This window comes from Borostomias antarcticus, assembly GCF_949987555.1.
Source record: "Borostomias antarcticus genome assembly, chromosome: 27".
Taxonomy (NCBI): Eukaryota; Metazoa; Chordata; class Actinopteri; order Stomiiformes; family Stomiidae; genus Borostomias; species Borostomias antarcticus.
The window spans coordinates 3,980,032-3,996,711 of NC_140260.1; positions in this window are offsets into that span (position 1 = coordinate 3,980,032).

The window sequence follows — 16,680 nt, forward strand, 5'->3', positions numbered from 1 at the left end:
CAGCACGCATGCGCACAGGCCAGCGCGCAGACTGGCTATTCTCCCTCACATTCTCTGCGCTACGATCGGATTGTTGCTGACGAATGACGACGACAATATTCTCGACACCAACAACGATCGTAGCGCAGAGAATGTGAGGGAGAATAGCCAGTCTGCGCGCTGGCCTGTGCGCATGCGTGCTGGAGCAAGTGGGGGAGAGCCGTGTAAAGATCATATTACAGAGGCTAAAGACCCCGTGTTTGAAAACCAAAACAACAATGGCTCCCGTTGAGGAATCTCAACTGTCGATTCATGAAATCTGATTGATGAAAACAACCGTTTAGCGGCCGAAAATGGATTTTGAGAAACTGCATTCCCTTTGCCCCGTCCGACGCCATTACATGGATATACTGGCTCGCGCTGGATTTTAAATTTCTTCTACAGGCCTCCGAACAACACAAAAGTGATCTGGGTGAGTCAAACTTCTTATAATATGTCGTAAATAAGGTCCAGGTTGTCAAAAACGAGCATTTTCCTTTAAGGAACATTGCCATGGTGCAACCCTTTCTCTCTCAGGCTGACACCGAAAGACTAATGCATACTTTCATCACAAGCAGGCTGGACTACTGCAATGCTCTACTATCAGGCCTACCAAAGAAAGCAATCTCTAAGCTACAAATGATACAGAATGCTGCAGCACGAGTCCTCACTAAGACTAGACGCAGGGCACACATCACACCAGCCTTTAAATCACTACACTGGTTAAGTCTATTCTGTCAACTCTAGAATAGACTTTAAAATACTATTACTAGTCTATAAATCTCTCCACAGTCACGCACCAGAAAACATTTCAGAAATGCTTGTCAGGTACATGCCCAACAGACCACTCAGATCCTCAGGTACTGAACTCGTAACAGTCCCAAAAGCCAGGACCAAGAAAGACGGAGAGGCAGCTTTTAGTTTCTATGCCCCCAACCTCTGGAACACCCTGCCGGAGTGCCTAAGAAGGGTCGAAACAACAGAGGTCTTCAAGCAAGATCTCAAGACGTACCTTTTTGGCCTAGCCTACAATCACTAGCCAGGACCTTGAGACACAGAAAGGCAGCCTCAAACCTACCTGTGAATCCTCTGTATACATTGGTGTATATCCTGCTATGCACTCTATGTATATCAAGTTGTGTACAGAAGCTGGTTGCCCTGAAACAGGCTTGTTCTGTTCTGATATCTGTGTTGCTTCAAAGGCTCAGCATGCTACTAACCGTTTTCTGTCTCCCCTAGTGTCTCTCTCTCTCCCTCCTACCTTCTAACCAGGTCCAGTGGATGCCCCACTGTCACCCGCACACCACCCTGAGTCCGATAGATACCCCCGTGTCAGCTGTGGATGTCGTAGTATTTAGTTAACACACACACACACGTACACACATCAGTCCACATCCGGCTTAGGCCTGGACCTGGGCCCAGTCCCCCTTCCCCTCACCCTAACCCGGGTCCGTATCCTTTTCCTACCCCCTCTCTACCCCAACCCCTGCCTCTATCTGGGCCCAGGCACATTCACGCACACACAGACATACACCAGTGTTTGCCATGTCTCTCCTATTATGTTTTTAGCCTCTCTTACTCTGAAAATGTAATTTAATGTAATTTATTGCTTTATAAATGTTCTTAGCCGGTAGACAAACATACTCCAGGAGCTTGCTCGATTTCCTTGTTGAGAGGGGTCAGGGAAGAATTTGGACAGCTCACTTTTTGCTTCCCTCTGGAATATGTAGGGATGGGATGTATCCCCACCTCCCTTGTTCTCTGTAAAGCGCATTGTGTTGCCTCTGTGTCACGGCACCGCCGCGTCAGCCTTGTCCACCTCCTCAGCCCCCTGACCCCGGCCCGAGCCCCGGTTCTGACGCTGGTCCCCAGCCTGTCCCTGTCTCTCCAGTGCCGGACTCCGTTTCCCCCAGCACCTCCCAGAGCCTGCAGCGGGAACTGCGAGCACGTCTGCGGTCACAAGCCAGACACGCCCCCGATCCACACCTGCCGTGCGTCACCTTGATTGCCTCTCCTCCACACCTCAACGCACCTGGTCCTGATCAGCCAATCAACGCACCTGGTCCTGATCAGCCAATCGCCAGCAGGATAAGAAGCTGGTCCACACAGCCCTCTGTGCCAGATCGTTGACCAACCAACCTAGTGGGTACACGTCTCTAGCTCCCTGCCTCGTCTGTTTTTGAACCTTGCCTTACCCTGTTCTCCCTGTCTTCTGCCCCCTACCCCGCTCCTGCCTGACCCACGCCTGTACGACAACCCTGCTCCTGCCTGACCCACGCCTGTACGACAACCACGCTCCTGCCTGACCATCGCCTGTACGACAACCCCGCTCCTGCCTGACCATCGCAATTTAGGTTTAGTCTATTTCTATAGGATGTTCTGTTTCTGTGAATTTCTGTGTTGATATTTTCAGATTTTCCTGGAGTGCATTGTGTGGGCTACCAAGGAGTGGTTGCCCCTCGCCAGCATGAAGCTATGAACTGTGTGGAGTCACGAATGACTTGAGAGTCATTCTTGGACATTTCTGGAGTGTTCTCCCTGTTTCAGACGGGACAACTGTCGTTCCGGGAGTGATGGGTGAATGCCGAACCAGGAGGCGGGCACAGGACCGGAGGTGTAGATGGAGGTTACCGGCCTGTTTCCCTACAGATGGGCGATCTGTGGTTCGTTGGATGCAGGACCAACGCCATGTCACCGACTCACTGTGAGCGACAGATAAGTATGAAACAGGGAAGAGACCATTTTGTCCGAAGCGGTGCCCAATTCTCTGTCCTCAAATGCAGAAGAGGGAAGTTTTAGATATACAAATTTTAGCTATACAAATGAAGCTTTGATGGATTTTTGGAATTAGTTAATTGGAAATGAAGCCAGTTCATTTTAGTGTCATTTCATTTGAGTGATGCATTTTTTTTCCCCTCATCTCTGTTTTATCCTGACTTCAGGGAATTTGTTTCTACCCTTAGAGGGGTGTTGTTTTGTTGAGACGAGAATGTGGTTATTTTATTTTATTTCATAAAATCGCGAGAGAAATTCTAGAGCCAAATCCAATTGCCTTGATCATGACTGGGGACTGGGCGTGTTAAAGTCATTCTAACACTGCCCCTGATGTCACTGTAGGCTACTGCAGACTGGCTCTAATGACACTTGAACAGACACCCTGTTTAAGTTTTCCTGACTGAATAACAACATTTTTCCCCAAAGCAGGAGCTTGCGCTTAACCATGTTTCTGAGTATCTCCAACAGACTTCGAATAACCGTTCCTGACCAAAGAGGGGAACGGGGAGACCAGACTAGAGGACTCTCCTTTTGCTCTTCTGTTTTGTCTCTGTTGTCTCTCTCATCTGTGGATCCACAGACGGAGCACTTCATCAGGCTGTACTGGGGGAGCGGGAGCACCGAGGTGGCCCTCCAGCAGCACGACCCGGGCCGGCCCTACGTGGAGCAGTACAGGGATGGACCGGGTTCAGTTCAAGAGCCTGTACGTGCTGCTGGCGCCCTGGCTGTGTGGTGTCCACACGGACACCGTGTCCCACCGCACCTTCACCCTGCTGAACCAGGACAGGGACTCCCTCCTCACCTTCCGAGAGCTCGCTGGCTGACCGCTCTATGTAGACCTGCCCAATGAGGAGACAAGAGACTACCAGGAGCAGATGAGCAGCCTGAGAACAGGCCAGAAAACATGGAAGAGAAGTAGATGTTGCGGGAGGAACCTACCCGTCAAAAATGGAACTGTCAGCACATCCTCGGCCAAGTGGGCCATGAGAACATGTTATGATGGATTTTATTGAACTCTCTCCATGCCAGGGATGTCTTCAACAGAGTGAGGACCGCCATTCCTGAGGCTAAGGAGGGGTTCCTGCATCACATCTCTCCTGGGGATTGGGTCCTGGTCCGCGACCACAGACGAAGGAGCTGTAACTCGCCGAGGTGGCTCGGGCCGTACCAGGTTCTACTCACCACGCAGACAGCGATCAAAGTAGCTGAGAGGACTTCGTGGATCCATGCAAGCCATTGCCGACGGGTCCAAGCAGCAGAGGACGGTCCACCAGGGGATCGCCAACACCAGGAGATCAAGGATGCAGCTGAACCAGAGGGCTCAGAGGCCAAAGCCATGGGCTGCCACACTGTCCTCTCCTCTGACGAGGAATCGGAGGAAAAATTACCTTGCTGGTCACCTCCTTCTCATGGTCGTTATGATGGCAACATGGAGAAACTCCACAGCCATGACCTCACAAGATGCACCACACACGCACACACACCTGCACACACTGCAACCAACATTGAACATAACTGATTCAAACAACGCTACATTGAAGTTGCGATCTAGAAGAGAAGACGCCTTGCATTCCCCAGTGACATTCTATTGCCCAAAAGAGAAGTGTCACCTAAATGACTGTTGGATATACACTGTGAACAAGAATGACTGGACTCTGTTACACTCTACAGATGTCAAAATCCAAGACGATGAGCAATCGGAGAGTGACCTTGACAGTCACCGCCACACTGTCCTCTCCTCTGATGAGCAATCGGAGAGTGACCTTGACAGTCACCGCCACACTCTCCTCTCCTCTGATGAGCAATCGGAGACTGACCTTGCCGGTCACCTCCTTCTCGTGGTTGTGGTATGACAACGTGGACAATCTCAACAGCAATGACTGCACCTCTAATCGCACACACTGGAACCTACATTAAACATTCAGAGACGCACACATGGAAGCTATGTTCCATAGGACATCACATGCGATTATTCACAACAAGAGTGAATGAACTTTGAAATTATCTTGAAAAAATATCATATTTGTTTACAAGAGTTACAATGGTTGAAACATGAGTTGATAAATAAGTTTGGGTTTTTCCTCTAAATTGACCAAGAGGTTTTTTGCCCTTCTTACACTGGTAACCATTTATCTTTTTTGCCTTGTTAAATCAAGGTTTTTTGGTGAATGGTTGTCCACTCTTAGACTATAAATAGTATATAATCATGTCATCTTTTTTACCTTGTTTCCTGTCAAATTTCTGAAACAAGGGGTTTTGGTGCGTGATTTTGCACGTGGAAAGAAAATAATAAAAGAAAAAAAGAAAAAAAAAATTTTTTTTTGCTCCACCTAGTGGAGAGATTATTTCCTTTCCACATGTATAGCATAGCTGACTGTTTACACTTTGTGTTTGGATTTTATATTTTATTTTTGTGTACCTGTTCAGGCACAAATGGGGGATTGTTGAGGAATTTACATCCAAACACCTTAAACCTTTGTCCTCTCACTCCTTTTGTAATTCATCACCTCCCCCAAATATTCACATAGCTGTGCTAACATACAAAATGGCTTCCAGAAGGCCATCTGTCTACTCCAGAATAACCATCCTTTGTCCCTTTGTCCCTCTTAGAAACTACCGCCTTTTTCTCATGTCACATGTCTTTACTGTTGGCCACGCCTGCCATTTCATATGTACAATGCAGTAGCCAATCACATCCTTGAAGGACCTTACCTGTGGTTTGACTGCATATAAGGCACCGCAGGAAGACTAAACGGCACTTCGCTGATGAAACCACCCTTGTTGCGTTTTCAGGAAGTCCTTGCGCTCGTATTGTTTTCTCAATAAACCAGACTTAACCTGTTTGAGCTAATCTTGGTAAATCCTTTTTGACTAGATCAGTTAAAATACCATCACATTGGTTTGAAGCCACCTGGAAAGCTAACGCGGCTTGTCTCCGGTCTTACGCTGAATTCGGCTTGGAGTTCAGAAAAGTGTTTGATCATCCCGCCCTTGGTCACGACTCAGCCTCACGTTTAATGCACTTCCAACAAGGTAGCCGTAGCGTGGCAGAGTACTCCATAGAGTTCAGGATCCTAGCCGCGGATAGCGGGTGGAACGATACCGCCTTACAGACCGCTTTCCGTGCGGGCCTGTCCGAGACTCTGAAGGACGAGTTAGTCAGGGACACGCCCACTACCCTTGACAGCCTAATCTCCCTGGCTATCAAAATCGATCACCGCCTGAGGGAGCGTAGAAAGGAAAGAAGCCGCACGTCCGGTTTTCCATCTTGGCTTCCCAGCCAGCGTTCCCCTAACCCGCCTTCTCAGCTCTCGCCACGTCATGAAGCGCTCTCCCCTCAGCGCACCACGACGCCACATGCCTCCGCCCCCGAGGACGAGCCCATGCAGTTGGGCGGCGCACGACTCTCCGAGGCTGAACGCGCTCGCCGAGTGAGCGAGCGCCTCTGTTTCTACTGCGGTCAACCAGGTCATGGCCGTGCTTCCTGCCCCGCTCGGCCGAAAACCCAAGCCCACCAGTGAGAGTGGGTTCACCGGTGGGCTATGCCCTGTCACCCACGCCCCCCATGGCCAAGCTAGCGCACGTGGGCTCTCTTTCCAATGGCTCCTCCTGTGTCGATGCCCAGGGGCGGATGCACCTCGACGTCTCCATCACTGTGAACCAACGGCCCATCTCAGTTCTCGCCCTTGTTGACTCAGGTGCCGACGACAATTTCATCGACGCAGAGCTAGTAATCCAGGCGGGTATTGCCACCCTCCCCAGAGAGCCCCCTGTTACCGTGCACGACCTTAGCGGTAGACTCCTAGCCAACATTACGCATGTCACCGAACCCTTGAGCGTGGTCATCTCTGGAAACCATCGCGAGTCCTTGTCCCTATTGGTCATCACGTCCCCCCAGAGTCCCATAGTGCTTGGCCATGCGTGGTTAAAACAACACAATCCCCATATCGACTGGTCCTCTAACCGAGTAGTCAGCTGGAGTTCCTTCTGCCTCAGTACCTGCCTCACATCTGCCCGTCCCCCAGCAGAGGGCGCTGTTGCCCCTATTGAGCCTCCTGACCTGTCCCAGGTGCCCCCCGTCTACCACGACCTTGGAGAGGCCTTCAGTAAGCAACGAGCTCTCTCCCTACCGCCTCATCGCCCCTATGACTGCTCCATAGAGCTCCTCCCTGGGGCCCCTCTGCCCTCAGGCCGTCTGTTCCACCTGTCACGTCCTGAGAGAGAGGCCATGGAAACTTACATCAGGGACTCTCTTGCTTCTGGCATCATCAGGCCATCGTCCTCTGCAGTAGGTGCCGGATTCTTCTTTGTCGGTAAGAAGGATGGTTCCTTATGACCCTGCATTGATTACCGGGCTCTGAACAGCATAACTGTTAAAAACAAGTATCCCCTGCCTCTCCTCGCTTCTGCCTTTGAGCCCCTCCAAGGCGCCACCGTCTTTTCCAAACTGGACCTCAGGAACGCCTACCATCTGGTTCGGATTACAGAAGGAGACGAGTGGAAGACTGCTTTTAACACCCCCCTTGGACATTTCGAGTATCTGGTGATGCCTTTTGGGTTGACCAATGCCCCTGCTGTTTTTCAGGCCCTAGTCAACGACGTACTCCGGGATCTACTGAACCGTTCTGTCTTTGTCTACCTGGATGACATCCTTGTTTTTTCTCGTTCCCCGGAGGAGCATGTCAAGCACGTCAGGCAGGTTCTCCAAAGACTCCTGGAGAACCGGCTGTTTGTCAAGGCTGAAAAGTGTGAATTTCATGTCCGCTCAGTTCAGTTTCTGGGGTACATCATTGGAGAGGGTCAGGTGAAGGCTACCCCAGAGAAGATCAGGGCAGTGGTCGAGTGGCCCACCCCCACAACCAGAAAGGAGCTACAGAGGTTTCTTGGGTTTGCAAACTTTTACCGACGGTTTATCCGTGACTACAGCCGAGTTGCTTCCCCCATGATGGCCCTGACCTCTAGGACAACTCCCTTCTCCTGGACACCCGAGGCAGACGCTGCGTTCAGGGCCTTGAAAGCACTCTTCACCTCTGCCCCGGTGCTTACCCAACCAGACCCCTCACGTCAGTTCGTCGTGGAGGTCGACGCATCGGACACGGGAGTGGGGGCGGTCCTGTCACAGCGATCGGCCTCCAACGACAAGCTCCACCCCTGCGCCTTCTTCTCTCGCCGCCTTGAACCGGCGGAACGCAATTACGACGTGGGGAACAAGGAGCTGCTCGCTGTCCAGCTGGCCCTGCAGGAATGGAGACATTGGTTGGAGGGGGCGGAACAACCGTTTATCGTGTGGACAGATCATAAAAACCTGGTAAACCTCCAGAACGCCAAGAGGCTAAACCCCAGGCAGGCCCGGTGGGCGCTGTTCTTCGGTTGCTTCCGGTTTACCATCACCTACCGGCCGGGGTCTCGCAACGTCAAGCCTGATGCGTTGTCACGCCAATTTGCTCCCCCGGAACCGAGTGCCGCAGAGCCTGACACGATCCTACCTCCCTCCTGTGTGGTGGGCGCGGTCACATGGGAGATCGAGGGCGTGGTCAGGGACGCCCAGAGGAGCCAACCGGACCCAGGTAACGGCCCCCCTAACCGACTGTTTGTGCCTGATCTAGTCCGTTCCCAGGTCATCCAGTGGGTCCACGCATCCCGGCTTGCCTGTCACCCAGGGGTCAACCGCACCCTGGCTCTGCTTAAGAAGCGTTTTTGGTGGCCCACCATGTCAGCTGACACCCGGGAATACATCCAGGCCTGCACAGTCTGTGCCCAGAGCAAGGCGTCGCACCAACCCTCCTCCGGTCTGCTACGCCCCCTGCCTGTTCCTGGCCGCCCTTGGAGCCACATCGGGCTGGACTTCGTGTGCGGGCTCCCTCTGTCCAATGGTAACACCACCATACTAACTATTAATGACCGGTTTTCTAAGGCCGCCCATTTTGTGCCCCTATCCAAGCTCCCCTCAGCTTCAGAGACCGCGGCTCTCCTGGTGACCCATGTGGTCCGGCTCCACGGCATTCCCGTGGACATTGTCTCGGACCGAGGACCCCAGTTTACGTCCCAAGTGTGGCGGGAGTTCTGCCGGGCTATTGGAGCCACCGTGAGCCTGTCCTCCGGCTACCACCCCCAGACCCCAGACTAACGGGCAGGCTGAACGGGCCAACCAGTTCCTTGGGAATGCGCTGCGCTGTGTCACCACTCGGAACCCGTCCGCCTGGAGCGACTACTTCTCCTGGGTTGAGTATGCTCACAACTCCCTGTCCAATGCCTCCACTGGTCTGTCCCCTTTTGAATGCTCTCTGGGCTACCAGCCACCATTGTTCCCTGAGCAGGAGGGGGAACTCACCGTGCCCTCAGTCCAGAGCCACATCCGTCGCTGCCGCAGGGTGTGGAGAGAGACCCGAACCGCCCTGCTCCGCTCTGCCCACCGCAGCCGGCGTAACGCGGATCGCCACTGGGTCCCAGCTCCAGCTTACCAACCAGGTCAGAGTGTATGGTTATCCTCCAAGGACATCCCATTGCAAGCATCCTCCCCTAAGCTGACACCCCGGTACCTGGGCCCATACGTCATCGACAGCATAGTCAACCCCTCAGCGATCAGGCTCAAGTTGCCTCCCGCCATGAGGATACATCCGACCTTCCATGTGTCCCGTATCAAGCCTGCCTCTGTCAGCCCACTGTGTCCACCAGGAGACCCGCCACCACCGGTCCGGATCATCGATGACAACCCTGCCTGGACGGTACGGCGCATGCTGAGGGTCCGTCGGCGGGGCCGGGGACTCCAGTATCTGGTGGACTGGGAGGGTTATGGGCCTGAGGAACGGAGTTGGGTTCCCCGCAGGTTCATTCTGGACCCGACTCTCATCCGGGATTTCCACCGTGACCATCCTGGCCAGCCCGGTCGGTCGCCAGGAGGCGCCCGTAGAGGGGGGGGTCCTGTCACGGCACCGCCGCGTCAGCCTCGTCCACCTCCTCAGCCCCCTGACCCCGGCCCGAGCCCCGGTTCTGACGCTGGTCCCCAGCCTGTCCCTGTCTCTCCAGTGCCGGACTCCGTTTCCCCCAGCACCTCCCAGAGCCTGCAGCGGGAACTGCGGGCACGTCTGCGGTCACAAGCCAGACACGCCCCCGATCCACACCTGCCGTGCGTCACCTTGATTGCCTCTCCTCCACACCTCAACGCACCTGGTCCTGATCAGCCAATCAACGCACCTGGTCCTGATCAGCCAATCGCCAGCAGGATAAGAAGCCGGTCCACACAGCCCTCTGTGCCAGATCGTTGACCAACCAACCTAGTGGGTACACGTCTCTAGCTCCCTGCCTCGTCTGTTTTTGAACCTTGCCTTACCCTGTTCTCCCTGTCTTCCCAGTATCCAGTCCCTGCCTGACCCACGCCTGTACGATTACCCTGCTCCTGCCTGACCCACACCTGTACGATTACCCCGCTCCTGCCTGACCCACGCCTGTACGACAACCCTGCTCGTGCCTGACCCACGCCTGCACGACAACCCCGCTCCTGCCTGACCATCGCCTGTACGACTACCACGCTCCTGCCTGACCATCGGCTGTACGACTACCACGTACCCGCCTGACCCACGCCTGTCTACGGACCACGTTACTGCCTGCCTCTCCCCGGATCTCAATAAACGTGCCTACGGGCTTTCACCCCAATCGTGTCTGCTCTTGGGTCCTCCATCAAAACCCTAACAGAACGATCCGGCCAACATGGACCCAGCGGACAACACAGGCCTCCGGCAGGCCGTCACCTCCCAAGGGATTCTCGTGGGACAACACAGCGTTCTACTCCGGGACGCCGATACAGCGATGCGGGCTCTCAACGCCAATATGCAAGGCCTGTCGGCCCAGGTAACCAAGTCGGAGCAAAGCCTGCACACTATCGCCGCTACCATGCAATCCCTCAGCGAGCAGGTTAGCCAATTGGTCATATCCACGGGCTCCGCAGCCCAGGGGGAGGGCCCTGCACCCGGAGCCCTGGCAGCTAGCCCAGCCCCTGTGACTGCATCCCGACGTGAGCCTAACCTCCCTAGTCCCAAGCCGTATGACGGTGATCTGGCTCGTTGTGGGTCATTTCTAATGCAATGTGACTTCATCTTTATTCACCAGCCTAGCATGTATTCACTGGACGCCGAAAGGATAGCCTTCGTGTCTAGCCTACTTACCGGTCCGCCCCTTAGTTGGTTTGAAGCCACCTGGAAAGCTAACGCGGCTTGTCTCCGGTCTTACGCTGAATTCAGCTTGGAGTTCAGAAAAGTGTTTGATCATCCCGCCCTTGGTCACGACTCAGCCTCACGTTTAATGAACTTCCAACAAGGTAGCCGTAGCGTGGCAGAGTACTCCATAGAGTTCAGGATCCTAGCCGCGGATAGCGGGTGGAACGATACCGCCTTACAGACCGCTTTCCGTGCGGGCCTGTCCGAGACTCTGAAGGACGAGTTAGTCAGGGACACGCCCACTACCCTTGACAGCCTAATCTCCCTGGCTATCAAAATCGATCACCGCCTGAGGGAGCGTAGAAAGGAAAGAAGCCGCACGTCCGGTTTTCCATCTAGGCTTCCCAGCCAGCGTTCCCCTAACCCGCCTTCTCAGCTCTCGCCACGTCATGAAGCGCTCTCCCCTCAGCGCACCACGACGCCACATGCCTCCGCCCCCGAGGACGAGCCCATGCAGTTGGGCGGCGCACGACTCTCCGAGGCTGAACGCGCTCGCCGAGTGAGCGAGCGCCTCTGTTTCTACTGCGGTCAACCAGGTCATGGCCGTGCTTCCTGCCCCGCTCGGCCAAAAACCCAAGCCCACCAGTGAGAGTGGGTTCACCGGTGGGCTGTGCCCTGTCACCCACGCCCCCCATGGCCAAGCTAGCGCACGTGGGCTCTCTTTCCAATGGCTCCTCCTGTGTCGATGCCCAGGGGCGGATGCACCTCGACGTCTCCATCACTGTGAACCAATGGCCCATCTCAGTTCTCGCCCTTGTTGACTCAGGTGCCGACGACAATTTCATCGACGCAGAGCTAGTAATCCAGGCGGGTATTGCCACCCTCCCCAGAGAGCCCCCTGTTACCGTGCACGACCTTAGCGGTAGACTCCTAGCCAACATTACGCATGTCACCGAACCCTTGAGCGTGGTCATCTCTGGAAACCATCGCGAGTCCTTGTCCCTATTGGTCATCACGTCCCCCCAGAGTCCCATAGTGCTTGGCCATGCGTGGTTAAACCAACACAATCCCCATATCGACTGGTCCTCTAACCGAGTAGTCAGCTGGAGTTCCTTCTGCCTCAGTACCTGCCTCACATCTGCCCGTCCCCCAGCAGAGGGCGCTGTTGCCCCTATTGAGCCTCCTGACCTGTCCCAGGTGCCCCCCGTCTACCACGACCTTGGAGAGGCCTTCAGTAAGCAACGAGCTCTCTCCCTACCGCCTCATCGCCCCTATGACTGCTCCATAGAGCTCCTCCCTGGGGCCCCTCTGCCCTCAGGCCGTCTGTTCCACCTGTCACGTCCTGAGAGAGAGGCCATGGAAACTTACATCAGGGACTCTCTTGCTTCTGGCATCATCAGGCCATCGTCCTCTGCAGTAGGTGCCGGATTCTTCTTTGTCGGTAAGAAGGATGGTTCCTTACGACCCTGCATTGATTACCGGGCTCTGAACAGCATAACTGTTAAAAACAAGTATCCCCTGCCTCTCCTCGCTCCTGCCTTTGAGCCCCTCCAAGGCGCCACCGTCTTTTCCAAACTGGACCTCAGGAACGCCTACCATCTGGTTCGGATTACAGAAGGAGACGAGTGGAAGACTGCTTTTAACACCCCCCTTGGACATTTCGAGTATCTGGTGATGCCTTTTGGGTTGACCAATGCCCCTGCTGTTTTTCAGGCCCTAGTCAACGACGTCCTCCGGGATCTACTGAACCGTTCTGTCTTTGTCTACCTGGATGACATCCTTGTTTTTTCTCGTTCCCCGGAGGAGCATGTCAAGCACGTCAGGCAGGTTCTCCAAAGACTCCTGGAGAACCGGCTGTTTGTCAAGGCTGAAAAGTGTGAATTTCATGTCCGCTCAGTTCAGTTTCTGGGGTACATCATTGGAGAGGGTCAGGTGAAGGCTACCCCAGAGAAGATCAGGGCAGTGGTCGAGTGGCCCACCCCCACAACCAGAAAGGAGCTACAGAGGTTTCTTGGGTTTGCAAACTTTTACCGACGGTTTATCCGTGACTACAGCCGAGTTGCTTCCCCCATGATGGCCCTGACCTCTAGGACCACTCCCTTCTCCTGGACACCCGAGGCAGACGCTGCGTTCAGGGCCTTGAAAGCACTCTTCACCTCTGCCCCGGTGCTTACCCAACCAGACCCCTCACGTCAGTTCGTCGTGGAGGTCGACGCATCGGACACGGGAGTGGGGGCGGTCCTGTCACAGCGATCGGCCTCCAACGACAAGCTCCACCCCTGCGCCTTCTTCTCTCGCCGCCTTGAACCGGCGGAACGCAATTACGACGTGGGGAACAAGGAGCTGCTCGCTGTCCAGCTGGCCCTGCAGGAATGGAGACATTGGTTGGAGGGGGCGGAACAACCGTTTATCGTGTGGACAGATCATAAAAACCTGGTAAACCTCCAGAACGCCAAGAGGCTAAACCCCAGGCAGGCCCGGTGGGCGCTGTTCTTCGGGTGCTTCCGGTTTACCATCACCTACCGGCCGGGGTCTCGCAACGTCAAGCCTGATGCGTTGTCACGCCAATTTGCTCCCCCGGAACCGAGTGCCGCAGAGCCTGACACGATCCTACCTCCCTCCTGTGTGGTGGGCGCGGTCACATGAGAGATCGAGGGCGTGGTCAGGGACGCCCAGAGGAGTTAACCGGACCCAGGTAACGGCCCCCCTAACCGACTGTTTGTGCCTGATCTAGTCCGTTCCCAGGTCATCCAGTGGGTCCACGCATCCCGGCTTGCCTGTCACCCAGGGGTCAACCGCACCCTGGCTCTGCTTAAGAAGCGTTTTTGGTGGCCCACCATGTCAGCTGACACCCGGGAATACATCCAGGCCTGCACAGTCTGTGCCCAGAGCAAGGCGTCGCACCAACCCTCCTCCGGTCTGCTACGCCCCCTGCCTGTTCCTGGCCGCCCTTGGAGCCACATCGGGCTGGACTTCGTGTGCGGGCTCCCTCTGTCCAATGGTAACACCACCATACTAACTATTAATGACCGGTTTTCTAAGGCCGCCCATTTTGTGCCCCTATCCAAGCTCCCCTCAGCTTCAGAGACCGCGGCTCTCCTGGTGACCCATGTGGTCCGGCTCCACGGCATTCCCGTGGACATTGTCTCGGACCGAGGACCCCAGTTTACGTCCCAAGTGTGGCGGGAGTTCTGCCGGGCTATTGGAGCCACCGTGAGCCTGTCCTCCGGCTACCACCCCCAGACCCCAGACTAACGGGCAGGCTGAACGGGCCAACCAGTTCCTTGGGAATGCGCTGCGCTGTGTCACCACACGGAACCCGTCCGCCTGGAGCGACTACTTCTCCTGGGTTGAGTATGCTCACAACTCCCTGTCCAATGCCTCCACTGGTCTGTCCCCTTTTGAATGCTCTCTGGGCTACCAGCCACCATTGTTCCCTGAGCAGGAGGGGGAACTCACCGTGCCCTCAGTCCAGAGCCACATCCGTCGCTGCCGCAGGGTGTGGAGAGAGACCCGAACCGCCCTGCTCCGCTCTGCCCACCGCAGCCGGCGTAACGCGGATCGCCACTGGGTCCCAGCTCCAGCTTACCAACCAGGTCAGAGTGTATGGTTATCCTCCAAGGACATCCCATTGCAAGCATCCTCCCGTAAGCTGACACCCCGGTACCTGGGCCCATACGTCATCGACAGCATAGTCAACCCCTCAGCGATCAGGCTCAAGTTGCCTCCCGCCATGAGGATACATCCGACCTTCCATGTGTCCCGTATCAAGCCTGCCTCTGTCAGCCCACTGTGTCCACCAGGAGACCCGCCACCACCGGTCCGGATCATCGATGACAACCCTGCCTGGACGGTACGGCGCATGCTGAGGGTCCGTCGGCGGGGCCGGGGACTCCAGTATCTGGTGGACTGGGAGGGTTATGGGCCTGAGGAACGGAGTTGGGTTCCCCGCAGGTTCATTCTGGACCCGACTCTCATCCGGGATTTCCACCGTGACCATCCTGGCCAGCCCGGTCGGTCGCCAGGAGGCGCCCGTAGAGGGGGGGGTCCTGTCACGGCACCGCCGCGTCAGCCTCGTCCACCTCCTCAGCCCCCTGACCCCGGCCCGAGCCCCGGTTCTGACGCTGGTCCCCAGCCTGTCCCTGTCTCTCCAGTGCCGGACTCCGTTTCCCCCAGCACCTCCCAGAGCCTGCAGCGGGAACTGCGGGCACGTCTGCGGTCACAAGCCAGACACGCCCCCGATCCACACCTGCCGTGCGTCACCTTGATTGCCTCTCCTCCACACCTCAACGCACCTGGTCCTGATCAGCCAATCAACGCACCTGGTTCTGATCAGCCAATCGCCAGCAGGATAAGAAGCCGGTCCACACAGCCCTCTGTGCCAGATCGTTGACCAACCAACCTAGTGGGTACACGTCTCTAGCTCCCTGCCTCGTCTGTTTTTGAACCTTGCCTTACCCTGTTCTCCCTGTCTTCCCAGTATCCAGTCCCTGCCTGACCCACGCCTGTACGATTACCCTGCTCCTGCCTGACCCACACCTGTACGATTACCCCGCTCCTGCCTGACCCACGCCTGTACGACAACCCTGCTCCTGCCTGACCCACGCCTGTACGACAACCCCGCTCCTGCCTGACCATCGCCTGTACGACTACCACGCTCCTGCCTGACCATCGGCTGTACGACTACCACGTACCCGCCTGACCCACGCCTGTCTACGGACCACGTTACTGCCTGCCTCTCCCCGGATCTCAATAAACGTGCCTACGGGCTTTCACCCCAATCGTGTCTGCTCTTGGGTCCTCCATCAAAACCCTAACAGAACGATCCGGCCAACATGGACCCAGCGGACAACACAGGCCTCCGGCAGGCCGTCACCTCCCAAGGGATTCTCGTGGGACAACACAGCGTTCTACTCCGGGACGCCGATACAGCGATGCGGGCTCTCAACGCCAATATGCAAGGCCTGTCGGCCCAGGTAACCAAGTCGGAGCAAAGCCTGCACACTATCGCCGCTACCATGCAACCCCTCAGCGAGCAGGTTAGCCAATTGGTCATATCCACGGGCTCCGCAGCCCAGGGGGAGGGCCCTGCACCCGGAGCCCTGGCAGCTAGCCCAGCCCCTGTGACTGCATCCCGACGTGAGCCTAACCTCCCTAGTCCCAAGCCGTATGACGGTGATCTGGCTCGTTGTGGGTCATTTCTAATGCAATGTGACTTCATCTTTATTCACCAGCCTAGCATGTATTCACTGGACGCCGAAAGGATAGCCTTCGTGTCTAGCCTACTTACCGGTCCTCCCCTTAGTTGGTTTGAAGCCACCTGGAAAGCTAACGCGGCTTGTCTCCGGTCTTACGCTGAATTCAGCTTGGAGTTCAGAAAAGTGTTTGATCATCCCGCCCTTGGTCACGACTCAGCCTCATGTTTAATGAACTTCCAACAAGGTAGCCGTAGCGTGGCAGAGTACTCCATAGAGTTCAGGATCCTAGCCGCGGATAGCGGGTGGAACGATACCGCCTTACAGACCGCTTTCCGTGCGGGCCTGTCCGAGACTCTGAAGGACGAGTTAGTAAGGGACACGCCCACTACCCTTGACAGCCTAATCTCCCTGGCTATCAAAATCGATCACCGCCTGAGGGAGCGTAGAAAGGAAAGAAGCCGCACGTCCGGTTTTCCATCTAGGCTTCCCAGCCAGCGTTCCCCTAACCCGCCTTCTCAGCTCTCGCCACGTCATGA